Here is a 13,643-nt window from a genome sequence, read left to right on the forward strand (position 1 = left end):
AAGTGAGCGTTCAAAAAGTTTTGCTCTGTGCATTTCACTGCAAACCAAAGGTATGAAAAGTTAGTTTAGGGTCCCCGAAACTGGAAATATTTCCCAAGCTCCGGGAAGGCGAGCCGAAGTTGATCAAAATCACGATGCGCGAAATGCGGTCTCGGCTACTGTTTCGGTCTTAAAGTAAAGTGTGGCTATATTTCGGCCCACAAGCTCGAAAGTGAGCGTTCAAAAAGTTTTGCTCTGTCCATTTCAATGGAAAGCAAGGCGATCAGGAGTTAGTTTAGAGTCCCGGAACTGGAAAATATCCCCCAAGTTCCGAGAAATCGATCCGGAAATGGTCAAAATCACCATGCGCGTAAGGCGATCTCGGCTACTCTTTCAGTCTTAAAGTGAAGTGGGGCTATATTTCGGCCCACTAGCTCCAAAGTGGGCGTTCAAAAAGTTATACTGTGCGCATTTCAGTGCAAACCAAGGTCATCCGGAGTTAGCTTAGAGGCCCCCGGACTGGAAAATATCCTAAAAGTTGCGTGAAATCGAGCTGAACTTGGCCTAACTCACGATGCGCGTGAGGCGGTCTCGTGTACTATTTCAGTCTGAAAGTGAAGTGGGATTGTATTTCGGCCAAGAAGCTACAAAGAGAGTGTTTATAAAGCTTTCCTTTGTCCATTTCACTGAAAACCAAGGCCATCAGGAGTTAGTTTAGAGCCCACGGAAATGGAATATATCCCCCAAGTTCCCGGAAACCGACCCGAAGTTGGTCAAAATCACGATTTGCGCAAGACGGTCTCGGCTACTCTTTCAGTCTTAAAGTTAAAGTGGGGCTATATTTCGGTCCAGAAGCTCGAGAGTGAGCGTTCAAAAAGTTTCGCTGTGTCCATTTCACTGAAAACCAAGACAATCAGGAGTTAGTTTAGAGTCCCCGGGACTGGAAAATATCCCCCAAGTTCCGGCAAATCGAGCCGAAGTTGGTCAAAATCACGGTGCGCTTAAGGCGGTGTCGGCTACTCCTTCAGTCTTAAAGTGAAGTGGGGCTCTATTTCGGGCCACAAGCTCAAAGCTCAAAAAAAATTACTGTGTCTATTTCACTGCAAACCAAGGCTATCAGGAGTTAGTTTAGAGTCCTCGGGAGTGGAATGTATTTCCCAAGTTCCGGAAAATCGACAAGACGTTGGTCAAAATCACGATGCGCGTAAGACGGTCTCGGCTACTCTTTCAGTCTTAAAGTGAAGTGGGGCTATATTTCGGCCCAGAAGCTCAAAACTGAGCGTTCAAAAAGTTTTGCTGTATTCATTTCAATGCAAACCAAGGCCATCAGGAGTTAGTATAGAGTCCCCGGGACTGGAAAATATTCTCCAAGTCCCAGGAAATGGCGCCGAAGTTGATGAAAATTACGATGCGCGTAACGGGGTCTCGGCTACTCTTTCAGTCTTAAATTTAAGGAGGGCTATATTTCGGCCCTGAAGCTCGAAGGTCAGCAATCAGAATGTTTTGCTGTGTTCATTAAACTGCAAACCAAGGTCATAGGGAGTTAGTTTAGCGTCCCCGGGACTTTAAATTATTCGCCAACTTCCGGGAAATCGAGCAAAAGTGGCCCAAAATCACGATGCGCGTAAGGCGCTCTTGGCTACTCTTTCAGTCTTAAAATTAAGGGGGGCTATATTTCGACCTAGAAGCTCGAGACCGGGCGTGCGCTAATTTTACCTGTGTCCATTTCACTGACATCTTAGGCCATCAGGATTTAGTTTAAAGTCCTTGGGACTGGAAAATATTTCCCAAATTCTGGCAGATCGAGCCAAAGTTGCTGAAAATCACGATGCGCGTAAGGCGGTCTCGGCTACTCGTTTAGTCTTAAAATTAAGGGGGGCTATATTTCGACCTAGAAGCTCGAGACCGGACGTGCGCTAACTTTACCTGTGTCCATTTCACTGACATCTTGGGCCATCAGGACTTAGTTTAGAGTCCTTGGGACTGGAAAATATTACCCAAATTCCGGCAGATCGAGCCAAAGTTGCTCAAAATCACGATGCGCGTAAGGCGGTCTCGGCTACTCTTTCAGTCTTAAAATGAGGTGGGGCTATATTTCGGCCGACAAGCTCAACACCGAGCGTGCGCTCCTTTTGCCTGTGTACATATCACTGAAAACTAAGTTCATCAGGAGTTAGCATAAAGTCGTCGGGACTGGAAAATATTCCCCGAATTCCGGCAAATCGAGCCAAAGATGCTCAAAAGCACGATGCGCGTAAGGCGGTCTTGGCTACTCGTTTACTCCGAAAATGAAGTGGGGCTATATTTCGGTTCTACAAGCTCGACACCGAGCGTGCTCTCCTTTTACCTGTGTCCATTTCACTAAGAACTAAGTCCATCAGGAGATAGTTTAGAATCCTCGAGACTGGAAGCTATCCTCCAAGTCTCGGCAAATTGAGCCATACTTTCTTAAAATTACGATAAGCCTACGGCAGTTTCGTTTACTCTTTCAGTCTTAAAATGAACTGGGGCTACATTTCGGCCTAGAAGCTCGACACCGAGCGTGCGCTCCTGTTACCTGTGACCATTTGACTGAAAACTAAGGCCATCAAGAGTTAGGGTAGAGTCCCCGGGACTGGAAAATATCCCCCAAGTTTTGGCAGATCGAGCCATAGTGGCTAAAAATTTCGATGCGCTTAAGGCGGTTTCGTGTACACTTTCAGTTTTAAAATAAAGTGGGGCTATAGTTCGGCCTACAACCTGGAAACCTAGCGTGCGCCCCTTTTACCTGTGTCCATTTCACTAAAAACCAAGGCATTCAGGAGTTACTTTAGAGCTTCCGGGACTGGAAAATATCCCCCAAGTCCCAGGAAATCAAGCCGAAGCTCGACAAAATTACCATGCGCGTAAGGCGGTCCCGGCTACTCTTTCAGTGTTAAAGTGAAGTGGGGCTATATTTCGGCCCAGAAGCTCGAAAGTGAACGTTCAAAGATTTTGGCTGTGTCCATTTCACTGAAAACCAAGGCCATCAGAAATTAGTTTAGAGTGGCCGGGACTGGGAATTATCTCCCAAGTTCCGGGAAATCGAGCCGAAGTAGCCCAAAATCACAATGCGCGTAAGGCGGTCTCGGCAAGTCTTTCAGTCTTAAAGTGAAGTGGGGCTATATTTCATCCCAGAAGCTCGAAAGTGAGCGTTCAAAGAGTTTTACTCTCTCAATTTAACTGAAAACGAAGGCCATCATGAGTTAGTTTAGAGTCCACGGGACTGGAAAGTATCCCTTAAGTTCTGGCAACTCAAGCCGAAGTTGGTCAAAATCACGATGCGCGTAAGGCGGCCTCGGCTACTCTTTCAGTCTTAAAGTGAAGTGGGGCTCTATTTCGGCCCAGAAGCTCCAAAGTGAGCGCGGAAAAAAATTTGCTGTGTCCATTTCACTGCAGACCAAGGCCATCAGGGGTTAGTTTAGGGTCGTTGGGACTGGAATATATCCCCGAAGTTTCGGGAAATCGAGCCGAAGTTGGTCAAAATCACGATGCGCGTAAGACGGTGTCGGCTACTCTTTCAGTCTTAAACTGAAGTGGGGCTATATTTCGGCTCAGAAGCCCGAAGGGGAGCGTTGAAAAAGTTTTGCTCTCTCCATTTCAATGCAAACCAAGGATATCAAGAGTTACTTTAGAGTCCCCACTACCGCAAAATATTCCCCATTTCCCGGGAAATCAAGCCAAGTTTGGTCAAAATCACGATGCGCGTAAGGCGGTCGCGGCTATTCTTTCATTCCTTAAGGTGAACTCGGGCTATATTTGGGCCCAGAAGCTCGAAAGTGAAAGTTCAAAAAGTTTTGCTGTGTCCATTTCACCGCAAACCAAGCCACATCAGGAGATAGTTTACAGTCTCCGGGACATCAAAATATCCCCCAAGTTGCGGGAAATCGAGCCGAAGTTTGTAAAAATCACGATGCGCGTAAAGCAGTCTCGGCTACTCTTTGAGTCTTAAAGTGACGTGGCTGTATATTTCGGCCCAGAAGCTCGATAGTGAGCGTTCAAAAAGTTATGTTGTGCCCATTTCACTGCAAAGCAAGGCCGTCAGGAAGTAGTTTACAGTGCCCGGAACTGGAAAATATCCCCCAAGTTCCGCGAAATCGAGACGAAGTTGGTCAAAATAACGATTCGCGTAAGGCGGTCTCGGCTACTCTTTCAGTCTTAAAGTGAATTAGGGCTATATTTCGGTCCAGAAGCTCGAAAGTGAGCGTTGAAAAAGTTTGTCTCTCTGAATTTCAATGAAAACCAAGGCCATCATAAGTTAGTTTAGAGTCCCCGGGACTGGAAAATATCTTTTAAGTTCTGGCAACTCAAGCCGAAGTTGGTCAAAATCACGATGCGCCTAAGGCGGCCTCGGCTACTCTTTCAGTCTTAAAGTGAAGTGGGGCTCTATTTCGGCCCAGAAGCCCCAAAGTGAGCGCTGCAAAAAATTTGCTGTGTCCATTTCACTGCAAACGAAGGCCATCAGGAGTTAGTTTAGAGTCCCCGGGACTGCAATATATTTCCCAAGTTCCGGAAAATCGAGAAGACGGTGTTCGAAATCGCGATGTGCGCAAGACGGTCTTGGCTAGTCTTTCAGTCTAAAAGTGAAGTGGGGCTATATTTCGGCCCAGAAGCTCAAAGGAGAGCTTCAAAAAGTTTTGCTGTATCCATTTCAATGCAAACGAAGGCCATCAGGGGTTACTTAAGAGTCTTCGGGACTGGAAAATATCCCCCAAGTTCAGGGAAATTTAGCCGAAGTTGGTGAAAATCACGGTGCGCGTTAGGCGGTCTCGCTTACTGTTTCAGTCTTCAAGTGAAGTGAGGCTTTATTCCTGCCCATGCGCTTGAAAGTGAGCGTTCAAAAAGTTTCCCTGTGTTTATTTCACTGCAAACCAAAGCCATCAGGAGTTAGTTTAGCGTCCCCGGGACAAGAAAATATGCCCCATAGTCCACGAAATTGAGCCGAGGTTGGTCAAAATAACGATGCCCCTAAAGTGGTCTCGGCTACTCTTTCTGTCTTAAAGTGAAGTGGGGCTATATTTCGGGCCAGAAGCCCGAAAGTGAGCGTTCAAAAAGTTTTGCTGTGTCCATTTCACTGCAAACCAAGGGCATCAGGGGTTAGTGTAGAGTCCCCAAGACTGAAAAATATTGCCCAAGTTCCGGGGAATCGAACCGAAGTTGATCAAAATCACGATGCGCGAAATGCGGTATCGGCTACTGTTTCAGTCTTAAAGTGAAGTGGTGCTATATGTCGGCCCAGAATCTCCAAAGTGTGCTTTCAAACAATTGTGCTGTGTCCATTTCAATGGAAACCAAGGCCATCAGGAGTTAGTTTAGAGTCCCCGGGACTGGAAAATATCTCCCATGTCCCGGTAATATGAGCCGAAGTTGATCAAATTCATAATGCGCGTAACGTGGTCTCGGCTACACTTTCAGTCTTAAAGGCAAGTGTGCCTATATTTCGGCCCACAAGCTCGAAAGTGAGCGTTCAAAAAGTTTTGCTGTGTCCATTTGACTTCAAAACAAGGCCATCAGGACTTAGTTTAGCGTCCAAGGGACTGGAAAATATACCCCAAGTTCCGGGAAATCCATTCGAAGTTCGTCAAAATGACGATATACGTAAGGCGGTTTCGGCTACTCTTTCAGTCTTAAAGTAAAGTCGGGCTATATTTCTGTCCAGAAGCTCGAAAGTGAGCGTTCAAAAAGTTTTGCTGTGTGCATTTCACTGCAAACTAAAGCTATCAAAAGTTAGTTTAGGGTCCCCGGAACTAGAAAATATTCCCCAAGTTCCGGGAAAGCGAGCCGAAGTTGATCAAAATGACGATGCGCGAAATGCGGTAAGGTAAAGTAAAGTGTGGCTATATTTGTGTCCATTTTACTTCAAAACAAGGCGATAAGGACTTAGTTTAGCGTCCAAGGGACTGCAAAATGTCCCCCAAGTTCCGGGAAATCCATTCGAAGTTCGTCAAAATTACGATGCGCGTAAGGCGGTCTCATCTACTCTTTCAGTCTTAAAGTAAAGTGGGGCTATATTTCTGCCTAGAAGCTCCAACGTTGTGGTCTGTCCATTTCACTGAAAACCAAGGCCATCAGGAGTTACTTTAGAGTCCCTTTGACTGGAATATATCCCCCAAGTTTCGGGAAATAAACGCGAAATTGGTTAAAATCACGATTCGCTCAAGACGGTCTCGCCTACTCTTTCAGTCTTAAAGTAAAATGGGGCTCTATTTCGGCTCAGAAGCTCGAGAGTGAGCGTTCAAACACTTTCGCTGTGTCCATTTCACTGCAAACCAAGACAAGCAGGAGTTAGTTGAGAGTCCCCGGGACTGGAAAATATCGCCAAGGTTCCGGCAAATCAACCCGAAGTTTGTCAAAATCACGATGCGCGTAAGGCGGTCTCGGCTACTCTTTCAGTGTTAAAGTAATGGGGGGCTATATTTTGGCCCAGAAGCTCGAAATTGAGCGTTCAAAAAGTTTTGCTGGGTCCATTTTACTGCAAACCAAGGCCATCAGGAATTAGTTTAGAGTCCTCAGAACTGGAATATATCCTCCTAGCTCCGGCAAATCGAGCCGAAGTTGCTCAAAATCACGATGCACGTAAAGCGGTCTCGGCTACTCTTTCAGTCTTCAAGTGAAGTGGGGTTCTATTTCGGTCCAGAAGCTCGAAAGTATGCGTTCAAACACTTTTTCTGTTTGCGTTTCACTGCAAACCAAGACCAGCACGAGCTAGTTTAGAGTCCCCGGGACTGGAAAATATTTCGCAAGTTCCGGGAAATCGAGCCGAAGTTGATCAAAATCACGATGCGCGAAACGTGATCTCGGCTACTGTTTCAGTCTTAAAGTGAAGTATGGCTATATTTCGGCCCACAAGCTCGAAAGTGAGCGTTCAAAAAGCTTTGCTGTGTCCATTTCACTGCAAAACAAGGCCATCGGCACCTAGTTTAGCGTCCAAGGGACGGGAAAATATCCCCCTAGTTCCGGGAAATCCACCCGAAGTTTGTCAAAATCACCATGCGCGTAAGGCGGTCTCGGCTACTTTTTTATTATTAAAGTAAAGTGGGCTATATTTCGGCCCAGAAGCTTGAAGGTGAGCGTTCAAAAAGTTTTGCTGTCTCCATTTCACTGCAAACCAAGGCCATCAAGAGTTAGTTTAGAGTCCCTGGGACTGGAAAGTATCCCCCAAGTTCCGGAATATCAACCCAAAGTTGGTCAAAATCACGATGCGCGCACGCCGGTCTCGGCTACTCTTTAAGTCGTAAGTGATGTGGGAGTATATTTCGGCCTAGAAGCTCGAAAGTGTGCGTTCAAAAACTTGTGCTGTGTGAATTTCACTGCAAACCATGGCCATCACGAGTTAGTTTAGAGTCCCCGGGACTGGAAAATATTCCCCAAGTTCCAGGAAAGCGAGTAGAAGTTGATCAAAATCACGATGCGCGTAACGCGGTCTCGGCTACTGTTTCAGTCTTAAAGTGAAGTGTGGCTATATTTAGGCCCACAAGCTCGACAGTGAGCGCTCAAAAAGTTTTGCTGTGTCCATTTCACTACAAACCAAGGCCATTAGCAGTTACTTTAGAGTCCCCGGGACTGGAAAATATTCTCCAACTTCCAGGAAATGGCGCCGAAGTTGATGAAAATTACGATGCGCGTAACGGGGTCTCGGCTATTCTTTAGTCTTAAGTTTAAGTAGGGCTATATTTCAGCCCTGAAGCTCGAAAGTGAGCGTTCAGAATGTTTTGCTGTGTTCATTAAACTGCAAACCAAGGTCATCGGGAGTTAGTTTAGCGTTCCCGGGACTTTAAATTATTCGCCAACTTCCGGGAAATCGAGCAAAAGTGGCCCAAAATCACGATGCGCGTAAGGCGGTCTCGGCTACTCTTTCAGTCTTAAAATTAAGGGGGGCTATATTTCGACCTAGAAGCTCGAGACTGGGCGTGCGCTAATTTTACCTGTGTCCATTTCACTGACATCTTAGGCCATCAGGAGTTAGTTTAGAGTCCTTGGGACTGGAAAATATTTCCCAAATTCTGGCAGATCGAGCCAAAGTTGCTCAAAATCACGATGCGCGTAAGGCGGTCTCAGCTACTCATTGAGTCTTAAAATGAAGTGGGGCTATATTTCGGCCGACAAGCTCAACACCGAGCGTGCGCTCCTTTTGCCTGTGTACATATCACTGAAAACTAAGTTCATCAGGAGTTAGCATAGAGTCCTCGGGACTGGAAAATATTCCCCGAATTCCGGCAAATCGAGCCAAAGATGCTCAAAATCACGATGCGCGTAAGGCGGTCTCGGCTACTCGTTTACTCCGAAAATGAAGTGGGGCTATATTTCGGTTCTACAAGCTCGACACCGAGCGTGCTCTCCTTTTACCTGTGTCCATTTCACTAAGAACTAAGTCCATCAGGAGATAGTTTAGAATCCTCGAGACTGGAAGCTATCCTCCAAGTCTCGGCAAATTGAGCCATACTTTCTTAAAATTACGATAAGCCTACGGCAGTTTCGTTTACTCTTTCAGTCTTAAAATGAACTGGGGCTACATTTCGGCCTAGAAGCTCGACACCGAGCGTGCGCTCCTGTTACCTGTGACCATTTGACTGAAAACTAAGGCCATCAAGAGTTAGGGTAGAGTCCCCGGGACTGGAAAATATCCCCCAAGTTTTGGCAGATCGAGCCATAGTGGCTAAAAATTTCGATGCGCTTAAGGCGGTTTCGTGTACACTTTCAGTCTTAAAATAAAGTGGGGCTATATTTCGGCCTACAACCTGGAAACCTAGCGTGCGCCCCTTTTACCTGTGTCCATTTCACTAAAAACCAAGGCATTCAGGAGTTAGTTTAGAGCTTCCAGGACTGGAAAATATACCCCAAGTCCCAGGAAATCAAGCCGAAGCTTGACAAAATTACCATGCGCGTAAGGCGGTCCCGGCTACTCTTTCAGTCTTAAAGTGAAGTGGGGCAATATTTCGGCCCAGAAGCTCGAAAGTGAACGTTCAAAGATTTTGGCTGTGTCCATTTCACTGAAAACCAAGGCCATCACGACTTAGTTAAGCGTCCAAGGGACTGGAAATATCTCCCAAGTTACGGGAAATCCACCCGAAGTTAGTCAAAATCACGATGCGCTTATGGGGGTCTCGGCTACTCTTTCAGTCTTAAGGTAAAGTGGGCTTAGATTTAACTCCAGAAGCTCGAAAGTAAGGCTTCAAAAATGTTTGTCTCTATTTCACTCACATCTTAGACAATCAGGAGTGAGTTTAGAGACTTTGGGACTGGAAAATATCTCCCAAGTTTCGCCAGATCGAGCCGAAGATCCTCAAAATCACAATGCGCGTAAGGCGCTCCCACCTACTCTTTTAGTCTTAAAAAGAAGTAGGGTTATATTTCGGCCAGCAAGCTCGAAAGTGCGCGTTCAAAAAGTGTTCCTGTGTCCATTTCACTGGAAACCAAAGCAATCAGGAGTTAGTTTAGAGTCGTCGGGACTGGAAAATATCCCCCTATTTGCGGGAAATCCAGCCGAAGTATCCCAAAATCACGATGCGCGTAAGGCGGTCTCGGCTCCTCTTTCAGTGTTAAAGTGAACTGGGGCTATATTTCGACCCATAAGCTCGAAAGTGAGCGTTCAAACAGTTTTGCTGTGTCCATTTAACTGCAAACTAAGGCCATCGGAAGTTAGTTTAGCTTCCCCGGGTATTGAAAATATTCGCCAACTTCCGGGAAATCGAGCCGAAGTTGGTCAAAATTACGATGCGCGTAACGCGGTCTCGGCTACTCTTTCAGTCTTAAAGTGAAGTAGGGCGATATTTCGGCCGAGAAGCTCGAAAGTGAGCGTTCAAAAAAATGTGCTCTGTTCATTTCACTGCAAACCAAGGCCATCAGGAGTTAGTTTAGACTCCTCGGGACTGGAAAATATCGCCCAACTTCGTGGAAATCGAGCCGAATCTTGTCAAAATCATGATGCGCGTAAGCCGGTCTCGGCTACTCTTTCATTCTTAAAGTGACCTGGGGCTATATTTCGGCCGAGAAGCTAGAAAGTGAAAGTTCAAAAAGTTTTCCTGTGCTCATTTCACTGCAAACCAAGGCCGTCAGGAGTTAGTTTAGACTCCTCGGGACTGGAAAATATCGCCCAACTTCGTGGAAATCGAGCCGAATGTTGTCAAAATCATGATGCGCGTAAGCCGGTCTCGGCTACTCTTTCATTCTTAAAGTGACCTGGGGCTATATTTCGGCCGAGAAGCTAGAAAGTGAAAGTTCAAAAAGTTTTCCTGTGCTCATTTCACTGCAAACCAAGGCCGTCAGGAGTTAGTTTAGACTCCTCGGGACTGGAAAATATCGCCCAACTTCGTGGAAATCGAGCCGAATGTTGTCAAAATCATGATGCGCGTAAGCCGGTCTCGGCTACTCTTTCATTCTTAAAGTGACCTGGGGCTATATTTCGGCCGAGAAGCTAGAAAGTGAAAGTTCAAAAAGTTTTCCTGTGCTCATTTCACTGCAAACCAAGGCCGTCAGGAGTTAGTTTAGACTCCTCGGGACTGGAAAATATCGCCCAATTTCGGGGAAATCGAGCCCAATTTTGTCAAAATCACGATGCGCGTAAGGCGGTCTCGGCTACTCTTTCATTCTTAAAGTGAACTGGGGCTATATTTCGGCCCAGAAGCTAGAAAGTGAAAGTTCAAAAAGTTTTGCTGTGTCCATTTCACCGCAAACCAAGCCTCAGCAGGAGATTGTTTACAGTGTCCGGGACATCAAAATATCCCCCAAGTCCCGGGAAATTGAGCCGAAGTTTGTCAAAATCACGATGCGCGTAAAGGAGTCTCGGCTACTCTTTTAGTCTTAAAGTGACGTGGCTGTATATTTCGGCCCAGAAGCTCGAAAGTGAGCGTTCAAAAAGTTTTGCTCTCTCAACTTAACTTAAAACCAAGGCCATCATGAGTTAGTTTAGAGTCCACGGGACTGGAAAATATCCCTTAAGTTCTGGCAACTCAAGCCGAAGTTGGTCAAAATCACGATGCGTCTAAGGCGGTCTCGGCTACTATTTCAGTCTTAAAGTGAAGTGGGGCTATATTTCGGCCCAGAATTTCGAAAGTAAGCGTTCAAAAAAATTTGCTGTGTCCATTTCACCGCAGACCAAGACCATCAGGGGTGAGTTTAGAGTCCTTGGGACTTGAATATATCCCCGAAGTTTCGGGAAATCGAGCCGAAGTTGGTCAAAATCACGACGCGCGTAAGACGGTGTCGGCTACTCTTTCAGTCTTAAACTGAAGTGGGGCTATATTTCGGCTCAGAAGCCCGAAGGGGAGCGTTGAAAAAGTTTTGCTCTCTCCATTTCAATGCAAACCAAAGATATCAAGAGTTACTTTAGAGTCCCCGGTACCGGAAAATATTCCCCATTTCCCGGGAAATTGAGCCAAAGTGTGTCAAAATCACGATGCGCGTACGGCGCTGTCGGCTATTCCTTCATTCTTAAAGTGAACTGGGGCTATATTTTGGCCCAGAAGCTTGAAATTGAAAGTTCAAAAAGTTTTGCTGTGTTCATTTCACTGCGAACCAAGTCACATCAGGAGATAGTTTACAGTCTTCGGGACATCAAAATATCCCCGAAGTTGCGGGAAATCGAGCCGAAGTTTGTTAAAATCACGATTTGCGTAAAGCAGTCTCGGCTACTCTTTGAGTCTTAAAGTGAAGTGGGGCTATATTTCGGGCCAGAAGCCCGAAAGTGAGGGTTCAAAAAGTTTTGTTGTGTTCATTTCACTGCAAACGAAGGCCATCAGGAGTTAGTTTAGCGTCCCCGGGACAGGAAAATATGCCCCAAGGTCCGGGAAATTGAGCCGAGGTTGGTCAAAATCACGATGCCCCTAAAGTGGTGTCGGCTACTCTTTCTGTCTTAAAGTGAAGTGGGGCTATATTTCGGGCCAGAAGCCCGAAAGTGAGCGTTCAAAAAGTTTTGCTGTGTCCATTTCACTGCGAACCAAGCCACATAAGGAGATAGTTTACAGTCTCCGGGACATCAAAATATCCCCCAAGTTGCGGGAAATCGAGCCGAAGTTTGTTAAAATCACGATTTGCGTAAAGCAGTCTCGGCTACTCTTTGAGTCTTAAAGTGAAGTGGGGCTATATTTCGGGCCAGAAGCCCGAAAGTGAGCGTTCAAAAAGTTTTGTTGTGTTCATTTCACTCAAACCAAGGCCATCAGGAGTTAGTTTAGCGTCCCCGGGACAGGAAAATATGCCCCAAGGTCCGGGAAATTGAGCCGAGGTTGGTCAAAATCACGATGCCGCTAAAGTGGTGTCGGCTACTCTTTCTTTCTTAAAGTGAAGTGGGACTATATTTCGGGCCAGAAGCCCGAAAGTGAGCGTTCAAAAAGTTTCGCTGTGTCCATTTTACTGCAAACGAAGGCAATCAGGAGTCACTTTAGAGTCCCCAGTACCGGAAAATATTCTCCATTTCCCGGGAAATCGAGCCAAAGTTGGTCAAAATCACGATGCGCGTAAGGCGGTGTCGGCTATTCTTTCATTCTTAAAGTGAACTCGGGCTATATTTGGGCCCAGAAGCTCGAAAGTGAAAGTTCAAAAAGTTTTGCTGTGTCCATCTCACCGCGAACCAAGCCACATCAGGAGATAGTTTACAGTCTCCGGGACATCAAAATATCCCCCAAGTTCTGGGAAATCGAGCCGAAGTTGGTCTAAATCACGATGCGCGTAAAGCAGTTTCGGCTACTCTTTTAGTCTTAAAGTGACGTGGCTGTATATTTCGGCCCAGAAGCTCGAAAGTGAGCGTTCAAAAAGTTATGCTGTGCCCATTTCACTGTAAAGAAAGGCCCTCAGGAAGAAGTTTACAGTGCCCGGAACTGGAAAATAAGTTGGAAAGTAAATTGGTCAAAATAACGATTCGCGTAAGGCGGTCTCGGCTACTCTTTCAGTCTTAAAGTGAAGTAGGGCTATATTTTGGTCCAGAAGCTCGAAAGTGAGCGTTCAAAAAGTTTTCCTCTCTGAATTTCACTTAAAACCAAGGCCATCATGAGTTAGTTTAGAGTCCCCGGGACTGGAAAATATCTTTTAAGTTCTGGCAACTCAAGCCGAAGTTGGTCAAAGTCACGATGGCGTAAGGCGGCCTCGGCTACTCTTTCAGTCTTAAAGTGAAGTGGGGCTCTATTTCGGCCCAGAAGCTCCAAAGTGAGGGCTGCAAAAAATTTGCTGTGTCCATTTCACTGCAAACCAAGGGCATCAGGAGTTAGTTTAGAGTCCCCGGGACTGCAATATACTTCCCAAGTTCCGGAAAATGGAGAAGACGTTGGTCCAAATCACGATGCGCGCAAGACGGTCTTGGCTAGTCTTTCAGTCTTAAAGTGAAGTGGGGCTATATTTCGGCCCAGAAGCTGAAAAGTGAGCTTCAAAAAGTTTTGCTGTATCCATTTCAATGCAAACGAAGGCCATCAGGGGTTACTTAAGAGTCTTCGGGACTGGAAAATATGCCCCAAGGTCCGGGAAATATAGCCAAGGTTGGTCAAAATCACGATGCCCCTAAAGTGGTCTCGGCTACCTTTTCTGTCTTAAAGTGAAGTGGGGCTATATTTCGGGCGAGAAGCCCAAAAGTGAGCGTTCAGAAGATTTTGCTGTGTCCAGTTCACTTCAAACCAAGGCCATCAGGGGTTAGTTTAGAGTCCCCGAGACTGAAAAATATT

Source organism: Orbicella faveolata, unplaced genomic scaffold, assembly GCF_042242905.1.
Source record: "Orbicella faveolata isolate gen_17 unplaced genomic scaffold, um_ofav_v1 contig_37, whole genome shotgun sequence".
In the NCBI taxonomy this organism is placed as follows: domain Eukaryota; kingdom Metazoa; phylum Cnidaria; class Anthozoa; order Scleractinia; family Merulinidae; genus Orbicella; species Orbicella faveolata.